The sequence below is a fragment of the Jaculus jaculus genome, chromosome 4, assembly GCF_020740685.1.
Source record: "Jaculus jaculus isolate mJacJac1 chromosome 4, mJacJac1.mat.Y.cur, whole genome shotgun sequence".
NCBI lineage: Eukaryota > Metazoa > Chordata > Mammalia > Rodentia > Dipodidae > Jaculus > Jaculus jaculus.
The window spans coordinates 174,566,127-174,586,587 of record NC_059105.1 but is presented as its reverse complement, the minus strand read 5'-3'; positions in this window follow the sequence as shown (position 1 = coordinate 174,586,587).

The window sequence follows — 20,461 nt, the reverse complement described above, 5'->3', positions numbered from 1 at the left end:
AACTTGGGGTCACTGTGTTACTCTATTCCTATATATGTTTCTCTTCCCAGCAGAGTATTCAAATCTCCTTTCTTGGATTTACAATCATCTTTTTTTGTTTGTTTGTTTTTTGAGGTAGGGTCTTGCTCTAGTCCAGGCTGACCTAGAATGCACTCTGTATTCTCAGGAAGGACTTGAACTCACGGCGAACCTCCTACCTCCGCCTCCCTAGTGCTGGGATTAAAGGCGTGCACCACCATGCCTGGCTACAATCATCTTTTGTAATTGGGGTGGGGAGTAGAAGCTTTTGTCCTAAATCTCCGGATATACATAGAACACAGTAGGTTGAGCTCATGATGTTAATTGTATCTCTTCTAGTGTTGCACCTCAAAAAATAACTCCCCATCCATGACAGTGTGCTGTAAGCCCCTTCTCTGCATCCAATGCAGTATCAATTCTATCAGCACAGCTTCTGAAATACCAATGATCACCCCTCCAGTGAGGTGTCCTTAGCTAACACCACTCATGAATGGTCTGGTCTCCCTTCCATCCTTTCTTTCTTCCTTCCTTCTGCCCTCTTTCTCTCTCCTTCTCTCTCTCTTTCTTTCCTTCCTTTCTTTTTTCCTTCCCTCCTTCCTTCCTTCCTTCCTTCTTCCTTCCTTCCCTCCTTCCTTCCTTCCTTCCTTCCTTCTTCCTTCCTTCCCTCCCTCCTTCCTTCCTTCCTTCCTTCCTTCCTTCCTTCCTTCCTTCCTTCCTTCCTTCCTTCCTTCCTTCCTTCCTTTCTTTCTTTCTTTCTTTCTTTCTTTCTTTCTTTCTTTCTTTCTTTCTTTCATCTTTCTTTGTATTTTTTTTTCGAGGTAGGGTCTCACTCTAGCCCAGGCTGAGCTGGAATTTACTATGGAGTCTCAGGGTGGACTCAAACTCATGGCAATCCTCCTACCTCTGCCTCCTGAGTGCTGGGACTAAAGGCATGTGCCACCATGCCTGGCTTTTTTTTTTTTTATGGTAGGGTACTCATACTCAGCCTGCTCAGTGCTAGGATTACAGGTGTGTGTCACCACACCGGGTAGATGGTTTTATTTCTATAACTCCTCTGTATCTCTATATCCACTCATGCTCCCTCAACCCATTTTCACCAGAATAGACAGAGATCATTTGGGAATGTAAATCCTATCATGCAACTCTTTGGCTTGAAACCCTGTCAATACCTTTCCATTGCACTTGGCTCGCAGTGAAAACTCCTTACATAGGCTAAAATATTTTCCATTATCTGATTCTTTTTCCTTTTCTAATCAACTCTCTTTGTCTTTTCACCCTCCTTGCTGTAATCACACAGTCTCATTTTACATTCATAGAAGTGGAAAGAAGGTTTTTCTACCTCAGCACATTTTCCTGTATTCGTGTACAGCTTGCCTTGGTGCTCATCATGTCTTTAATGTGACGGGCTCCTTTTCCTCTCTCAGCTCTTGACCTTGCCATCTTCCTCATTATTTCTATCGTTCAGTAACTGTTCCTTCTTCCATACCTCCAGAACACTTTCTCAGTATGGAGCAGACACTAGATCATTCTCTTTCGTTCCAAATAGCCTGCTAGTTCCCCTAGAAAAAGCACCACATCTCTGCCTCTGCTTCCTTTACTTTGGGCCACTTGCTTACTTTGGCACATATGCATGTTAATCACTTGAGGATTGTCTGTCTAGAAACCACTGATATATAAGCTGTCTCATCCTCTTTGAGGTTGAAGGCACAAAGTCATTGTCTTAAACCTACAGTCACCTTGGCAGCTAACAACACTAGAACAGATGCTTGTTAAATCAGTGAACACTTGAAAAGAAGCAGGTGCTATGCAATGGTGTTGTTAAAAGAGAGGACCCTGGGTCAGACATTATGGAATTCAGATTCTTTCCCCTTGTGTGATTTGACCAACTCATTTATCCTTTCAGTACTTAGTATCTTTTTGGATTAAGTTAGGGTTGTAATAGTAGTATATGCATGAGGTAGCTTTGATGATAAAATATATTAGATATATCATATGTTAAGTACTGCCACACATTAGATTCTATATATACCAGTAGAATTGACTGAAGAAAGAAATGAAAATTTGGTAGAGAGAAACACTTAGGTGGATTTCTTTATTTGGGAGGAAAACAGCTCCTTAGAGGAGGGTAAGCACACAGCGGAAGAGTGTGGTGTGTTCACCAAAGCCAGAGAAGAGCTGTGTTCTTCCCAAATCTAAGAATTTGACCAAGGTTAAATTTAAAAGCAATGGCTGTTGTCCTAGATGGGAGGTGTCGATCAGAAAGATATGAAGGATGTATGGTTTAATACAGAAACATTTTAAGCAAGATTAAAGTAACTGGCACAGAGACTGGTTTTAGGTTACTGAAGCTATAATTGTAAGTTTGTAAGTGGATCACCACCATTAAAGGTGGATTAGTGGATTTGCATTGGGATAATGAAAAAGATTCCTGACGGTAAGATCCAGCTGTCAGGCTCAATGAGTAGAAATGCAGTTGTTTTTTTTGAAAGAAGGTGGCTTGAATGAAGATTGCTGAAGAAATATGCTGCTCTCCAAGGTCAAGACTCACCACCCCCTCTGGATTCACCAGTTTGTCTATGCTGCTTAATTGGTTTTAGAAGCCTGGAAAATGCAGGGAAGCAGGTCATGAAATGCACACAGTTCTGGAAGCTGCTGCTGATATGTATCATGGGAATAAGGGAAGAAATCCCTGTATTAGCAGAAAACCACGACCATTTTATGGAGTGATGGAGATGAACCATGTTTTCAGTATAGATGTGAAGATGTTTTGGTTGTATCAGGGTGGAGGAATGGCTTCCAGATGGAGGGGCAGAGCTGTAATCCAGAGACATCTGTCACTGGTTATGGATGTAGTACTTGAACTGCAGATGTCTGATGTTTACCTGGTGGTTAGTATTTAATTGGGCCTTGTTACGACTTTTTGCAATAGAAATGATTACTCTGTGCCATTATGTGTCAGAAGTATGTACCTTGCGTTTGGTTTATATGCAGCTCTCAATTAAGAGGTGGTCTTAAATCTGAAGTGAGACTTGGTACTTTTAAGCAATGATAAAGGCAAAGGGAATGTTTGAGGTTGTTCTGAATGTAATGATGCAATTTGCTATGTGAGATGGTCATGAGTCTGTGGGGGCGGAATGAGGTGGTTTGAATGTATGGCCTGCTAGACTCAGCCTTTTTTTTTTTTTTAAAAACTAAGATTGAGCTTAGTTCCAGCAGGCAGAGTCCTAGCTCTGTTGCACCCTGTGTGGGAGTTGGTGTGAGGCATGAAGCTCATAGATAAGAGAGTAAGTTATAATTCAAGATTGCTTCATCTTGGGCACCAGGGGACTCTTAAAGTGATGACCTATGTTCTAATGCTATGTACTAGTTAATGATTAAGGGAGAGAAGGCAGGTGAGGGTCATGGTCTGCATGGATCTAGAGAAGGAGAGTGGTGGGTGTGGAGGAATCCTGGCAGGGGCAGGCATCTTAGGAGAGGGCAGCAGAGATGAAGTAGCTATCAGGAGGCTGTGCCCAAGCAGGTAAAGGGACAAGGGATGGTAGTTAAGTAAGAGAAGCACCCCAAAATGGGAACAATCTGTACTCTGAGTAAAAGAAAGGCTTTAGGAAAAGAGTGTGGGTGAGGGGTATCATTAAAGATAGAGAAGTCATTATAGAATTTTTGCTTTTGACTCACAGGGGGCTGTCTGTCATTGGCAAGGACCAAATTGCTCTTGGTTTTTGGCAGGAACTCATGAAAGTGATATTTTGAAATTTGTTTTTCTCTCTAAAAAAATCCCTGATTAGCCATCATAAGAGAGGAGAAATGTACATTCTTAAAGACCTGTGGTTCACAAATTGCTTATAATTCTCTTATTACTGTCTGCCACCAAAATACCTCAGCCTGACAAGATCAGAGCTACTGTCATCCTTTTACAGTTAATTTTAATTTACACGAAATAGTGCTCTTCCTGCTCCATTTGTTCCAATTCTTTTCTTCTCCTCCCCTGTTCATTTTTCCTTAGCACTTCAAAGTTACTCCTTTTAGCAATGTCATCTTCTCCTGCTGTAATGTGCTTCACCTTCACATGTCTCATAAATGCATTATTTTCGTTTCAAGTTTATGACTTCTGTGGTTCACTTCTGAAAGGTAGAATTAAACTTGAAATATATGCACACCATTTAATAGGGAGACTTTCACTTTTGTTAGCAGTCAGTTTTGGCTGACATTCCTGGGTTTCTCAAAACTTTTATTTTCAATTTTAATTTGAAAATTCAGAGGCCACTGGAATCCTCATGAGCACCACCTTGTTCCTACTTCTTTCCCCTTTCTGTTTACATACTTTCTTTGCTTCTTTCTTCATTGATGCATTGAGAAGACGCCTATAACATGGACAAGATATACTTTAGTTTTTGTCTATAGGGTTCTGTATTTTTTTTTTTTACTTTGGATTTAGAGATTTATAAATAATTTTCTTAAAAAGAAAGTCTTCAGAGACGGAGGGTGTAATTCACAGGACCCTGAATGGGGATTTTACTTTATCAAATTAGCATGATATTTTCTCCATTGCTTTACATAAATTTACAATGTACCACCTTACGTTAGGCATCTTTTAAATTTATTTATTTGCAGATACACACACACACACACACACGAGAGAGAGAGAGAGAGAGAGAGGGAGAGGGAGGGAGGGAGAGAGAGAGAGATAATGAACGAAACAGGGTCTTGCAGGCTGCAAACAAATTCCAGGTGCATGTGCCACTTTGTGAGTCCTACTTGATGTGGGTCCTAGCAAATTGAACCCAGGCTATCTGGCTTTGCAAGCACGTGCTTTTAACTGCTGAAACATTTCTCCCACCAGATTTTTACTTTCTTTTTCAGTTTAACAATTATGCACTAAGGAGCTATAACTTTCAAAATTTGAATACTGTTTAGCTAAATCACAAACTTGATCTAATTTTGGAAGTTTTTATGTTCTTATTTACTTCCATTGGAATTGCACTTTTTTTTTTTTTTTTTTTTGGTTTTTTGAGGTAGGGTCTCACTGTAGCCCAGGCTGACCTGGAATTCACTATGGAGTCTCAGGGTGGCCTCGAACTTATGGCAATCCTCCTACCTCTGTCTCCTGAGTGCTGGGATTAAAGGCATGTGCCACCACACCTGGCTGGAGTTGCACATTTTATTATAATTTATTGCCTACATAATTGTTCTGTTTGGAATTCGGTAACACTGAGTACTTTGATTTTTTGTTCTAGTAAATCCTGGTCAGCTTTGCCCCCATTTCAACTCTAACTCCAGCCAAAGGCTGCAACATCTGCAGGGTCACATCTGCAGTGTTCTAATGGAGAGACTCGATTTCACTAATTTTTCTATTTTTTTTTCATCAAAGAGATGATGGCTTCTCTCATTTTTTGGAATTACCATGTCCATTTTAGAAAAGGAAGTGCTTATGTGTTACTTAGCGAAGGGCCTGTAGCTGGAACCATGTGAGAAAGTGTGAGTGGTGCCTTGGAGATCCTTCCCCTCAGAACGTAACTTCAGGAGTGACTTAAGTGGCACGTTGAGAAGTCTCGTGGATAAGACTGCTCTTACAGCTAGTGTGGGATTCTTGCTTCCTGGTATTCCTAAGGGTTTTATATTTAGCATCAGTTTTCTAATCCTGACATGTGCTGGCTCTTGGAAGATTTACATAGTTCTGCAAACATCTATATATGTAGATACAGATGTCATATTTCCTAGGGTGATGACTATCAGGGCTGTAAACTTGATAACTGGGTGTGGATGTGACCTGACAAGGTTGTAATTATTCCAATATCCCTTTCCTGGATGCACAAGGATCCGTTTATGTGCCCTGGTTTACGATTCTTTCTCCAATTACAAGAAAAGGTTCGTGTCTTCCTTTCAAGGGCACATGCTTTACTGCATTGCTGGAAGTTTTGTGACAATTATAAATTTACTTTTCAATTTTCTGCGTTACTGATTCCACTTCAGTTCCCTAAAACTGGCTGCCTTTTTTTCCCTCATGCATTCTGTGGATGCTCTCCATTCCAGCAGAAAAGCTCGTGAGATAACCATTTTTCCATGTTATTGACTTTGGTGAATTTCACTGCTGCTGTGATAGGGATCAGAGCAAAGCCAACTCTTTGAGCAGAGGCGAGGACGCTGGAGAGAAGCTGGGCTAGGACTGGTGGTGACTATGCCCTCCGTGGATTCATCAGCCCTTCACTCCAAACTGCTATGTGAGCACCTACTAATTGCCTGTTGTCAATCAAGACTCCGTCCTCAGACTTGTTTTGTCTTCATCTTGGTGTCATCTTTTTAAAAGGAGATTTTACTTTGTAATTAAAGAAGGATGCTGTTTGGTGGGGACCATCCTGTTTACTTGGTGAGGCCCTTTAGAGTTACAGTGGATGCCTGAGCTGAGATGCAGGCTTGCGCTCAGTAGGGGTCTATTGTCACGGCCTCCTTTTTTGACTTTCCAGTTTCTTAGTGTTCAATCTGATCTTGATGCCAGATTTTACTCATTCTCTAAGGCACGGGGGTTATGACTTGATGTCCTTTCTACTGATGGCTTCTTTGCTACGTGAGAGAGCTATTTCACTCTCAATGCCACCATCCTATGACTGAAAACAAATCTCCAAAGCTATCACCAATTTTTAGTTTTCTATTACTGCTAGAAATTTTTGCAACAATCCATCCCCTGAAAAAAAAAATATTGTACATAGTCATGTTAAGTTTCAGCAGCAAAATTGTCAGTGTGTATCAAAGCTTCCCAATGACTTAGGTGGAGAGCGTCACTGGTGCTTACAGATCTCCAGGACTCAGTAACACCAGAGGTAACACTGCACTCCAGCTCTGCAGTGAGGAATGGAGGTAGCACTTCACTCCTTTCATCGCTGGTGCTACAGATCTCCAGGACTCAGTAACACCATAGACTGCACTTCACTCCAGCTCTGCAGTGAGGAATGGAGGTAGCGATTCACTCCTTTCATCGCTGGTGCTTACAGATCTCCAGGACTCAGTAACACCAGAGGTAACACTGCACTCCAGCTCTGCAGTGAGGAACGGAGGTAGTGATTCACTCCTTTCATCGCTGGTGCTTACAGATCTCCAGGACTCAGTAACACCAGAGGTAACACTGCACTCCAGCTCTGCAGTGAGGAACGGAGGTAGCGATTCACTCCTTTCATCGCTGGTGCTACAGATCTCCAGGACTCAGTAACACCATAGACAGCACTTCACTCCAGCACTACGATAAGGAGGGAAGGTCGTGATTCACTCCTTTCATCGTGAGAGGATCAATCAGTGATTTTGCTTCTCAACAAAGATATTTGTAAATAAGTTGGAAGACTCCACCTGTTCCCTATGTTCTCTTCATTCTTCTGTGGCAGAAAATACACACCTCTCATATTCACCAGTCCACAGTCCCACGCTTCTGATGGATGCCACATGCAGAGCTGCCAGAATACACGTCCCAGTGAGGGGAAAGCCAGTGTCATGGCTCTTCAGCTCTACTGGGCACATGGGTCACCAGTGGATATCCAATTCCAAGTGAGTGGGATTAGAGTGGGGTCCAAGCTCCCCATTGCTGCAGGTTTTCAACAATGGAGCCAGACCTAGTTGATCAGAAGACTTTTGATTTTAAATGTAGGCCCATGTGTTATGGGTTCTGGATAAGACAGTTATTATTAAATTTTCATACAGAAGGACTGAACCCAAAGAAAAAGCCTTACAATGAGGTTCGTATGCTCATTACACCCACTCACTGTTCTTAACCTGGAATTTGGACACTAAGGGCGTACAAAGCCAGAAATTAGTGCACTGCATCTGAGGTCCCCTGCAAATGTACAAAGACCTCTAGGGTGGACAAGGAGAGGGAGGCTCTGCATAGGACTGGGTTTGAGCCCAGTTTTTCCTCTTCTAACTCCATGAGTGCTAACTGTCCTGTTTCACTTTCTGTCCTTATGTGTAAACCAACACCAATAGTAAAACACAACTTTGTAGGTTTGTTTTCCTGTCAAATGTGAAAATTATGTAAAAATATCTTGCAAATATCAAGTGTAATGCACACATTAGTTGAGGAGTCTATGAGTTAGCAATGATTCTTGTGTCCCATAATGTCTCCAATATTTTTGTTGTTTATTTGTATCACAGTCTGACCGAGATGGACATATTTTATTTTTCCTCTCTATTATAAGTATGTAGTCATTAGTTATGATTGTGTAGCTTTTTTTTTTTCCTTAAAAGACTCACATCAACAGCAGCTCTAATGTCGCAGCGGAAGGGGAAGGGCTGAGAAGTTATATGGGAGTTGGTCTCTGATTCATTTCAAAAATCAAGTTTGAGGGGTTGGAGAGATGGCTCAGCAGATAAGGTGTTTGCCTGCAAAGCCTCAGGACCCATGTTCAACTCTCCAGATCCCATTAAGCCAGAAGCACAAAGGTGAGGCAGAAGCAAGCTGACACATGCCCACTAGGTGGTAAAAGTGTCTGGAGTTTGACTGCAGGGCTGAGGCCCTGGCGTGCCAATTCCATCTCTCTCTCTAAAATAAAATAAAAATAATTAAATACATTAAAATCAAGCTGCTGTTCTAGAGGCAGCTGCCAATAGTATCTATAGAGGAATACTTAATGCCACAACCTTGGGGAATTACTTAATCTGCACGGGGTATGTTTGGTTGGAAGAGAACATTCTGTCCTCCTTATCTAGGGAGGAAGTAGACCTGCAGCAGCTTGTGTTTTAATTGATTTCTTGATGAGCATTGACTGTACTAAACATTATACAAATGCCCCATGGTGTCTGTTATTTATAAGTGACAGGAAAGACACTCGATTTTATTGGACACATAGGAATTCTCTATCAGAAACCATTTATCTATGCCCTGGATAAGAAAAAGAATTCTTGTATTTAACTTAGAAGTTATTCTCACAAATTCTGACATATTTTGGGGCATTTGTCTTCCAGTATAATCTAAAATCCTATCCTTGTGTGACTTTAATTGGTTATTATATGTATTATAGCTCTTGGGAAAATTCCCACATCAGGGAGATGCACCTTCTAGGAAGGAAGGAAGAAAAGGAGCCTGATAAACGTAGCATTGTGATTTTCCAGAAAACTCACTGGAAGTTAATGTCTAAGAGGAGAGGAAATGGGTTTGAACAAAGAAATGTCAGATGCTGTGTCAGGTGCTTCAGCATTGATGTCTCGCTGCCATAGTCTGCTTTTGCTTCTGGATCCTCTCGTTTTCTCTCTCAACCTGAGCCTTGTCTTTTCACGCCTGTCATTCCTCTTAGTTTACAGTACTTCGGGGATTTGCCACTAGGGTTTATATTATACCAAACCTCCAACACCTTTCTTTTACAACAGGGTTAAAAACAAGGTAGGTGACACTTTCCACTGTCCACTGTCCTGTGTTCCCCGGCCTTCCCGCTGCTGATAAGGCCCTATTGGTGCCTTTGGTCCCATGAGTGGCTGGCATGGATGTGATGGGACATGGGGGATTGGCATCTGTCTGCTGCCAGGGTGCTTCTGTGGAGCCTGCCTTCTCCCACGCCCCTCTGCTGGGTGCATTCATTGCCAGCCGAGCTCAAAGCACACAGGGAAAAGCTAGAGAGAAACTTTGAAAGTTTGAATTAGTGGGTAATTAGAGAAAACTGAAATGTAATGTTTGATATAATTTGCGGCCCAACTTCATTTATAAATGAGAAAGTTAGAAAAATAATGTCAAAAGATATTAACAGGTTAATAAGCAACTTTTCTAAATGTTTGCTGCTTGAATTCAGCTATCTAAATATAGTTTGCGTTTAATCATATCCAACACTTACCAAGTCATAGTTGTCCCACAGGAATTACACTAATGAATACATAAGTATCTCTTGTATTGAGCATATTAATTGCTTATATGCAAATGATTTTATGTTCTTGAACAGTTTGACTTAAGAAGGGTAAACATTATCTCTATAATCTTGTATATGATATTCATTTGCTTATTAAGCCCTTTCATGATGGATTATATAGAAACAATCTCTTTAATCAACTGAATACACATTATTCTGAGTCTGGAAAAACAAATTTGGGAGGTTTTATGCTCTGATGTTCCAGAACTCTCTACTACCTGAGCTGATAAGGGACTGTGCTACGCCATGAGTTGTTATGAATACTTATTGGGTCACATTGATTTTTAGTGTTAACTTCATTTTTGTCTCTATTAACTAAACTTAATCCTTAAGTAATGTATTATTATGTTATTGCTACCATTTTGGAATTAAACAGTCCAGCAAGTGGACTTAGGTCGGTGGTGACACAGTCATCCTTTCAGCATGAACAGTGCTGGACGTGAGTGGTCTTCTAACACCTTAGCCTCTCAGAGACAACTTGACAAAGCCCTCTCCCAGATCTCAAGGCACTACCCATCTGTTTCTGATATTAATTTTCAAATATGAAAAGGCGGAGTCATTGTAATGCAATGGTGGAAGGGCTTTTGCAGTAAGCTTATGGAAAACACTGGTTGACATTCCAATCACTATTTTCAGAAAGCATCTTGTCTGTGAATCTTTGTTTGTACATTGAGAGGAGATTTCTGCCTGTGGAGATTAGTAAATCTTACCTGTACCTGCATCCATCACAACCCCAGATATAAAAAGCAGACAAGAAAATCATTTATTATTATGACCAACCAAGCATATCATAGCCAATCTGGAGTCACACACACGTTTTCCCTTGTCATGAAAAACAGGACTTAGGGTTTTTTTCTTAAATATTTTATTTACTTATTTGAGATAGAGAGATAGAGAGATAGAGAGATAGAGAGATAGAGAGATAGAGAGAGAGATAGATAGATAGATAGAGAGAGAGAGAGAGAGAGAGAAGAGGAGAGTATAGATGTGCCATGGCCTACTATCGCTGCAAATGAACTCCAGATGCATGCACCACTGTGTGCATCTGGCTTTATGTGGGCACGGGAGAATTGAACCCAGACCATCAGGGTTTGCAAGTGAATGCCTTTACCACTGTGCCATCTCTCCAGTCCAAAATAATGGAACTTTGATTCTGACATGAGTCGCCTATTGATACAAATGAAAAAGAAAAAAGATCCCTTTGAAATTCATCTGAAAAATTTCAAGAATGTGTCTAAAATTGCTGTAATAAAAATCTTGTATTATATCTGTGTTCTTTCACACAGATACATGACATTGTTGGTCCTAGATTTGTATAAAATTTTCAATGAATTTTTTTTTTGTGAGGATAAATCTTTATCCCAAGGAAGTTTAGAATATCAGCATGTTTTCTGAAGTGCGTTCTGCATAATATTAGTTAAAAATTTTAAAAGTAGGCCTTTCAAGTAAACTACGAAAAATCTATATATAGTCACTTACTGAACACATACTTCTTAACCTTCTATCTGGTAGACACAATAAAAATGCAATTGATGAAGTAAAGGGCAAAATGTCTATGACCAATACCCTGATGCTACAAGCAGTCTCATAAGGACAGAAGAAAATAATTGATAGATTGTACTCAGATATAATTCTCACATGTAATCTAAATAAACAGAAAGTTTAGAGTATTTACTTAATATTGTAGGATGGTCTTATGTACCCTTGGAGGAGTTGGGGGCCAGAGAAGACTTCAGTCAAGAAGAAGAAAGACATAGTGCTGAAGAGAAGGTATTGAGGAAAGCAGAAACCTGACCTTTGAAGAATTTAAGGACCAATCAACAGCTGAACAAATATGTAGGAAAAAAAGAATGCTTTAGGCCAGAGTTTGTTCCCATTGTAAAATATTCTGTAACACTTTTAACACAACACATAATCCAACTTGTAAATGCTTCTTCAGAAGTGGGAAGCCAAGTGCCAGTTGGGAATAGTAAGCTATTGTAGCACATAAAGAGGTTTCTCCTCATTTTTAAAAATACTTCAGTTTTTTTTATTATTATTTTGAGACAGTGTCTTGATATATAACCCAGGCTGGCCTTGAACTCGAGGCCCTTCTGCCTTGAGATTGTGTCAACACGCCTGTCTCCACTTCTGTTTCATCATCCATCTTCTTTTATCGACAACACATAGCTGTAGAGAATGTCGATCCTTGTCACTTTACACGGCAGTCCTGTCAGTGGGGCTCCTTGGCCTGTGACCCGCCCTCTGCCTCACTGTTGGCACCGTGGAATCTCTTGGCTCATGTCTTACCATGAAATGTCCAGAGGTAGTATCAACCACAGCCTTTGCATTTCATAACAATGACTTTCTTGACAGGGCATCTGGGCTCTAACTTGGCTCCTGACAGTGTAGGGAGAAGAGATATTACCTAAGTTGTACTTGTGTTGTGTGCTTCCTAAAGGACAGTTCAGAAAACAACAGGCATGCTTTGTTGGAGGTACTAATACCTTAGCCTCTTGGTGGCTTTGCATATAAATCATCTGTAGGAAGCAATATTACTACTGCATTAAACCTGAATGAAAGAGTTGATGCAGGCCTGAGGGTCTAAGAATCCAGATTCTTTGGACATGTCAACTTGTAAGTTCACGTTCATTGTTTAATTTGGTGTGCATGCATTTGTGTGTGTGTGTGTGTGTGTGTGTATATTCCATGGCATGCATTTGAAGTCAGAAGACAACTTTCTGGCTGGCCCTCGCCTTCCACCTTGTTTGAGACAGGGTCTCTTGGTCTCTTCAGCAGGGCAGCTGTCCCAGTCAGTTCCCAGGAAACCATTCTCTTCATTTCTCTCAGCAGGCACACTGGCATCGCGGAAGCTCCCCATAGCTTCTGCCTTCTATGCAGGCCCTGGGATCTGAACACAGGTGCTTAGAGTTGCCCACCAAGTGCTTTATCTGCTGAGCCACCTCTCCAGCCATTTTCTGAGATTCCTTAGTTTTTTTAGTTTGAGCATTGTAACAATTAATCCTACTGTGGGTCCTGAGGAATCAAACCTGGGTCCTTTAGCTTTGCAGGCAAGAGCCTTAACTGCTCAGCCATCTCTCCAGCCCTTAATTATAATTTTGTAACACAGTTACACAAAGGTAGGGCTTCATACATATCACTTAAAGCTAATGTTGATCAGGTTAGTGAGAAGCTTAGCTTCACAAATAGATTGACAGTATTTGCAGAATTTTATATTCATGGGAAATGTAGGGTTAGAGAAGTTTCTATTGAGAAGGACAATCTTCTGTGAGACACAGAACAAAAAAGAAACTTGTTTCTCTGCACTTAAGAAAGGACATTAACATCCCATCATTCCTTTCAGAATCCTTACTCAAGTCATCTATGTCACAAGCTTCAGGTGAGAAATATGTGTGGAAGAGTCACAGCTTTTGGTTATCCCAGTGATATGAAACACCAATTTTCTGGGATAAACTATAAGTTCAGAGAAAATAGAACTTCCTAGCATGTCAATTTTGGACATTCTGTGAGTGTCCAGTGAAAAAGAGTGTGAATTGCTTCTGTCAGTATGACTGGCACAAGCTCTTGAAAGTGTTGACAGCTTGTAATTCTTTTTACTGACTTTCAAACAAATTATTGACATTGTTATGTATTAACTTTCATGCTAATGCAACAACAAAGTAAATGATTGAATGAAAAATTTTCAAATAAAACCTCATATTAAAAAAGTTAAGCCCCAGAAAGACCTGTATTTATTGTCATTCAACAAGTGTCGTTCTAGGCTTTGCACTAAGTTCAGTGGACATATCACATCTAAAGTGACCTTCCGGCACACGCACTGGTTTGGGATAGCACTGCTGTGACCATTAATCCTGCCGTGACTTACACATTAACTTTGTGGCTGGCGTGCCTTGAATTATACTACAAGTTGTATTTTACTAGACTGTCTCCATGTGATAGCCAGTTATGGTCCGATATGCAGCAAAGTTGCTTGTATTCTAATAAAGTTAACGTGCTTCATCCTATTTTTAAAAGCCAGCATCTCACATGGTAACATTTACTATAGTATTTAATGATGAATCCCACCACTTTATTAAAAAAATATTTGCTCTAATCAAGTGGGGTTTATTTTGAGTCTCAAGTAGCCTTTCGGATTCTCTTTGCTTTTTATTTTTTTTTTAGTGCATATTATTATTATGCACCTGAGCACCAGAGTAAAGTTTTATCCTTTAATTCTTCACTGAAACCAATTTATCTATGAAGGAAGCTTGAGGCATCTAATTTTGGTTTTATTGTTAGGATGATCAAACTAATCATTGTAAAGTAAAGTAAATGGTTCCATTATAACTTTAATTTTTTTCTGGTTTTATGAGGTAGGGTCTAACTCTAGCCCATTTAAAATTTTGTTAAACCTGTTTTCTTTATGAAAGTTTTGTAAGTATGAGGAAGTTATTTCTTAATAAAAGTGTATATGAATAACATATTTTCAAACATGGATGAACTTTATATGAGTCTAGCTTTCAATAGGACCTGTTCAGAACTACTTATGAGAACCTTGTATTCAACTCAATTTAACAAGACCTAACACTTAAGGCTCTCATGACGGAAATTTGAACAGGGTTTTGTGACTTTAAGGAACTCACTGTCTAGCAGTGAAGATGAGTGCAAGGGTATCTAGCATACTATTTAAATTCTGTTGGAATTGTATGTATGAAGTAAGACTCTTCACTAAGGGTCAGACATCTTACCCAAGGCACTAGGGGATGGCTATTCAGTAGAGGTGAAACACTTACATAAGAAATAGTATGTTAGAGATGTTTCTTCTATACTTGTGTTGTCTATGGCTGCTTATATATAGCTTGATTGGAATTCACCTGAGTACACCTATTCACATTCTTTCTCATTCTCTTTACCTTCCCCAGCCCTCCCCCTTCTTTATACTTCAGAACTCATTATCTTTTAGAGTAATGCCACACTTCTCTCCCAATTAACTTCCCACTCCTCAAAATGTTTCTCTTTATGTTTAAAAGGAAACTCATTTGTCTTATTTATGTTGAGTAATGTATTAGTGAGGAAACTTTTTTTCAAATGTAAAAGTTCACTGTACAATCATATGTAAGCAGAAAAAAGAAGCTGAAAAAAAAGAGAAAGAGTATGTTAGGCAGAAGAAAGGATAGTGGGTAAAATTCTTGGCCAATAGTGTAACATAAGCAAAGAAAAAGACCAGTAAAAGTGTATTGTGAATTTATAAATTTGAGTAGTCAAGATAAATGACCCAGGGTAAAGGAAAGAATCGGATGAGTAGGAAATTAGCATGCAAAATGATAATAAGAGGGTTGGAGTGATGGCTCAGCAGTTAAGGCATTTTCCTGTACAACCTAATGACCCAAGTTCAATTCCCCAGTATCCATGTAAAACCAGATGCCCAAAGTCTCACATGCATCTGGAGTCTTTCAAAGTCTCACATGCATCTGGAGTCTTTGCAGAACCTGGAGGTCCTGGTGTGCTCATTCTCTCTGTCTCTCTTCTATCTCTCTGCTTGCAAATAAATAAATCAAAATATTAAAGACTTTAAAGTGCTAGTTGAAGCATGACATTTTGATGCAGCCTAAGGTGTATAAAACGCTTTAAAAAAAAAATGCCACAACATTTTGCTTTGAATTATCTTTAGACCTGTCAAGTAATGTTCACAGCCACTTTTTACTCCATCTTTGACACAGGCTCACTCATATCTTCCCTGAATTACCTTGGGTTAGAGTGTTGTTGGGCTTACTGAATGCTGGAATGGTTCTTTGGTGGAAATCTTGGCTGGACAAAGTTTAGGGTTTACTGTTTCTATATGTGTGTGTTCCCACACATATTACACTGTCTAAACGGTAAAGGAGAAGCCAGCCCACAGGCCCATAGTTCTCTCCTTACACTAACGGGCATCTAGGGAACCCATTTACTTTCACTCAAACCATTTGTCATAGGCGTTGGACCAAGGACCCACATGCAGACTCCATGTCGATGAGTCAAGAGAATGTTCTAGACACATATTCCTTACCTCCAAACTCAGATCACTACCATCAGTTATGTTCCTTGAATCCACCAGAACCAATGGTATACCTTCTATCAATGTGTGGCAGACATGAAGAGACAGCCCCGTCTACCAAGCTCCAACCCCTGAAACACTATTTTAAATTTTTTGTTTTATTTTTATTTATTTATTTGAGAGTAACAGAGAGAGAGAGAAAGAGGCAGGTAGAGAGAGGGAGAGAGAGAGAGAGAGAGAGAGAGAGGGAGAGAGAATGGGTGTGCCAGGGCCTATAGCCACTGCAAACAGATTCCAGATGCATGTGCCCCCTTGTGCATCTGGCTTACATAGGTACTGGGTAATATGAGCCTTGAACCAGGGTCCTTAGTCTTCACAGGCAAGCACATAACCACTAAGCCATCTCTCCAGCTCCCTGAAACATTTTTTTGAAGGAATCTTTTCCCTTGGGGTGACTGTTCACCCCAGATAGGGCACAAACAACACACCAAACTACAATTGAGCCCAAACCAGTCTTGGTGAATGGATAAATTCACTAGGTATGTGCAGAGCAGGGTGAAGGGCTGCTTGCCAGAGCAATGGAGACCCAGAGCATTCCCACCAGGAGAAGTCTCATCCCATCCTGGATGACGATGGCCCATAGCTGCCTAGGTGGAGGTCCCTATGTGGATTAGTCCTAGGGAACTCCTTCCTCAGTCTCAGGGTGTGGGCTTACTTACAGAGCATGGGGACACCAAAGTGGTCCCACCATGGAGAAATCTCATCCCATCCCAGATTATTTAATTCCAACAGCTATTTTGATAGAACTCCCTGTGCCAAGATTATGAGTTTTCAAATGCTTTCCCATCAGCCTCAGCGTGGGGGCTTAGTTCACAGAGAATTCTTAATTCAGAGACAACTGCATCACTGAAAACCCCACCCCAGCACAGGCAATGACTCGTGGAAGCTAATTGCTGGAATTCTAGCGGGTACTACCCAGTCTCAGGCAGCTCAGCTGGGGGACGGTCTTGAACACTCTGCAGGACTTGCAGGCAGCTCAATTGGAGAATCACATCTCTAAGCAGTTGCTTCCCTTTCTATTGCCTTAGGATGGGATCTTGAAACCTTTCACCAGACTTGGCTTTCTGAGTCTCTGGGGCACTTCCTTCCTCCACAAAGGAGGGCGTGTTATTATTGTTAACATTGGTCAAAGTTTGCCCATTATCTTTCTTATACTCTTGGTCTGTGGTCCTTGTGTGTGACCTTTCAAGTTTCAGCTCCACTAGACTTCTTGACTCCCTTTGGGAGGGAATATTTTAGTTTGGAAATATCTCTTCTGCTATATAACACATTGCCACTGGACCCATGGATCAGTATCAAAAATTTTCATATGTGATCTTTAAACTCATGTTTTTTTTTTTTTTCCTCCAACAGAAACCTCTGCATTGGCACCCTCGCTCCCCAGATCTATAAGACACTACTGCCCTTTTCACACTCAGCTATTGGTAATTTTCCTCTTGCGAATGTTATACTTCTGGAACTGGAGAGGAATTTTATGTCACACGTTTGTGTCACTCATTTCTATCATTTTGCTGTCATCTCAACTTTGGGCTGCTCTCTTCCCTCAAATATTTTAGCACCTGACTACCTGTCACTTTTATCAACATCATCCCTGACATTTTTATGTGAGCTCAACTTCAATTTTATGATGGCTTTAACATTGTCTTGCAGTAATTTTGTCCTTCACCCTAGTTCAGCTCTAACTTATATGATATTCCCTGAAACCATGTCTTTACAAGTCATTACACCTCTTCCCATAAATTAATTTCATGCATTTTGTTCTCTGAATAGTTCTATTTAGTCACTTCTACATTTCTGGAACCAAATGCAAGACAAAAATACATAACAGATAAAGGTGTATTTTGGCTTGTGTTTTGAGAGGATATCACCCTTCTTGGTGGGGAAGGTATTATGCCACGTGGCTCCATGGTTGTGGGAGTTTGTGTAAGTTCCTTGTTCATACTTTTTGGAATCAGGAAACCAGAGGAGACAGGAAGTGGGTCATCTATAAATCTGCCCCTAGTGACCCACTTCCTCCAGTGATACTGTACCTTGTAAAGGTTCCACAGTCTTCAAAAGCCACACCACCAGCTGATAGTGTACAAACACTAGAGGCCACGGCAGACATTTCACATTCAAATCATCACACTGGGCTTGAATTTTATGGCCAGTCACAATAGATGCTTCTCGCACACCTGCTCAGTTGTTTTGCTGTTTCTGCTCCATTAACCTTAGTTGGAAAAAAAAAAAACAACCCAAAGCTCTGGTCACAAGAACATGCTGTGTTCACACTTTAAATTCATGTATGAACATTAAGTAGATTTTTTTTTCGTAATGCTATCTGGAAATAATACTGAATTTTCCAGAACTATTACAGATTTTCCCATGATGTTTGTTTTGCACTCTTTCCTCTACTTTACCAACTTTAGGGAACAACATTTTTTCTTATTTCACTTAGAAAATGGAAACACGTAAAAGAACACATAGGATTTCTATAGTAACATTTACTTACTTGTCATCCTTTGTCCTCAAATTATTACCTTTTGTGCTTGTATCTGGCTTCTCCCCAAATCTACCTTTCCACTGAATATATATTCCATTCTTGCTTCCTCATTACATTCCACATGGGGGCTGGAGAGATTGCTCAGTGGTTAAGGCACTTGTCTGCAAAGCCTAATGACCCAAGTTTGATCCCCCAAGATCCACATAAACCCAGATGCACAAAGTGGTAAAAGTGTCTGGAGTTTGTTTGCAGTGGCTTGAGGCCCTGGTGCACCCATTCTCTGTCTCTTTCTCTCTGTCTGTCTCTGCTTGCCAGTGAATAAATAAAATATTTAAATTCCACATGGAATATAAAAGCCAAGACATCTGTGATTACACCCTTAAACATCAGTTATATCAAAGAGTAATTGATCTTCAGCAAACTATAGATGTACACACTGATAAATTCTTACTTGTGTAGTAACTCATAAAACAGTACTATGGATGATACTGTAGGAATCATTATCTCCCTGGAAACCATTAAGATAAGAAGCCTATCCCTTATCTCAAAAGCTACTAAAATCCTTCTGTCCTTCCTCACTTATTTCTTTCAATGTGTAATGCTTTGATTTTTGTAACAAGATTGTATTGTTCAGTTTTTCTAGCTCAGGCTGACCTGGAATTCACTATGTAGTCTCAGGGTGGCCTCTATCAGTGATCCTCCTACTTCTGCCTCCTGAGTGCTATGATTAAAGGTGTGCATCAGCCAGCTCAGTAAAAATTCTTTATCACTAACACATAGAGATCAATAGTTTTTACTTGTTAGTTTTGAATTCTGTTACCTTTTTCACATGTTAATTTTTCTATTGTTATAGTTTGATGAGAACAGACATCTTTTTCTTATTCCTGCTCTTGAGTTTCCTTCTAGGTGAAGTTTTATACCATTTCATCTGATGTTAGGTATTCATGTCTTGCACTGTCTTTATCAAACAGAAAAGTTCTCTGTTTCTAGTTGAGCAGAATTTTTATGAAGGATATTATATTCTATTAAATATTTTTTGTTGTGGCTACTGAAATAGTCATATGCAATTTTGATTTATTTTATTGCTAGAGTAAATTACATTGACTGTAAAAATATTTTATGTATTTATTTGTTTGAGAGAGAGAGAAAGAGGTAGATATATAGAGAGAACTCCAAACATATGTGATACTTTGTGTGCATCTGGCTTACATGGGTAGCGGAATTGAACCTGGGTCCTTAGGCTTCTCTGGCAAGTCCCTTGACTGCTAAATCAACTTTCCAGCCCCCACATTGACTTTTGAATTATTAGATCACTCTTGTGATAATGATATTTACTTGAATATATTACCTTTTTAATATACTATATAAATAAATTTGCTAATATTGTACTAAGAATGATCCCATTTGTATTCATGAAGGGTATTGGTATGTAATTTTTTTTTTCTGATAATATTTTTGTTTGGTTATGATGTCAGTCACTGTAAACCTGGTCTTATTGAATGAAGTAAGTAGTATTGACTTTAGGGAATAGTCATGAGAAAGTTGTGTCATTTCTTTCTGCACTGACATATATGCATATACATATATATATATATATATATATATATATATATATACATATTATGATCAAGAATAAGAAAAAGATGTCTGTTCTCATCTCTTCTGTTCTACACAAATTAGAAGAATAGAAAAATTAATATGTGAAAAAGGTAATAGGATTCAAAATTATTATGTAAATTTTAAATATATATGTATATTGCAATGAAACATCTGGCTCTGGAATATCCTTTGTGGGGAGAGATTTCCATAACAAATTCATTGTCTTTAATAAGCATAGGGCTAATAAATACATTTACCTATTATTAAGTAAAATTTAGTAGCTTGTCTTTCAAAGTACCTTCATGTCTAAGATGTTGATTTTATTGTCAAATCATTATTCCCATATTGTAATCTTGGTAGCAGTAAAATTGGGTTTTTGCTCCTTCCCACTGTTGACATTTTCATTTATATTTT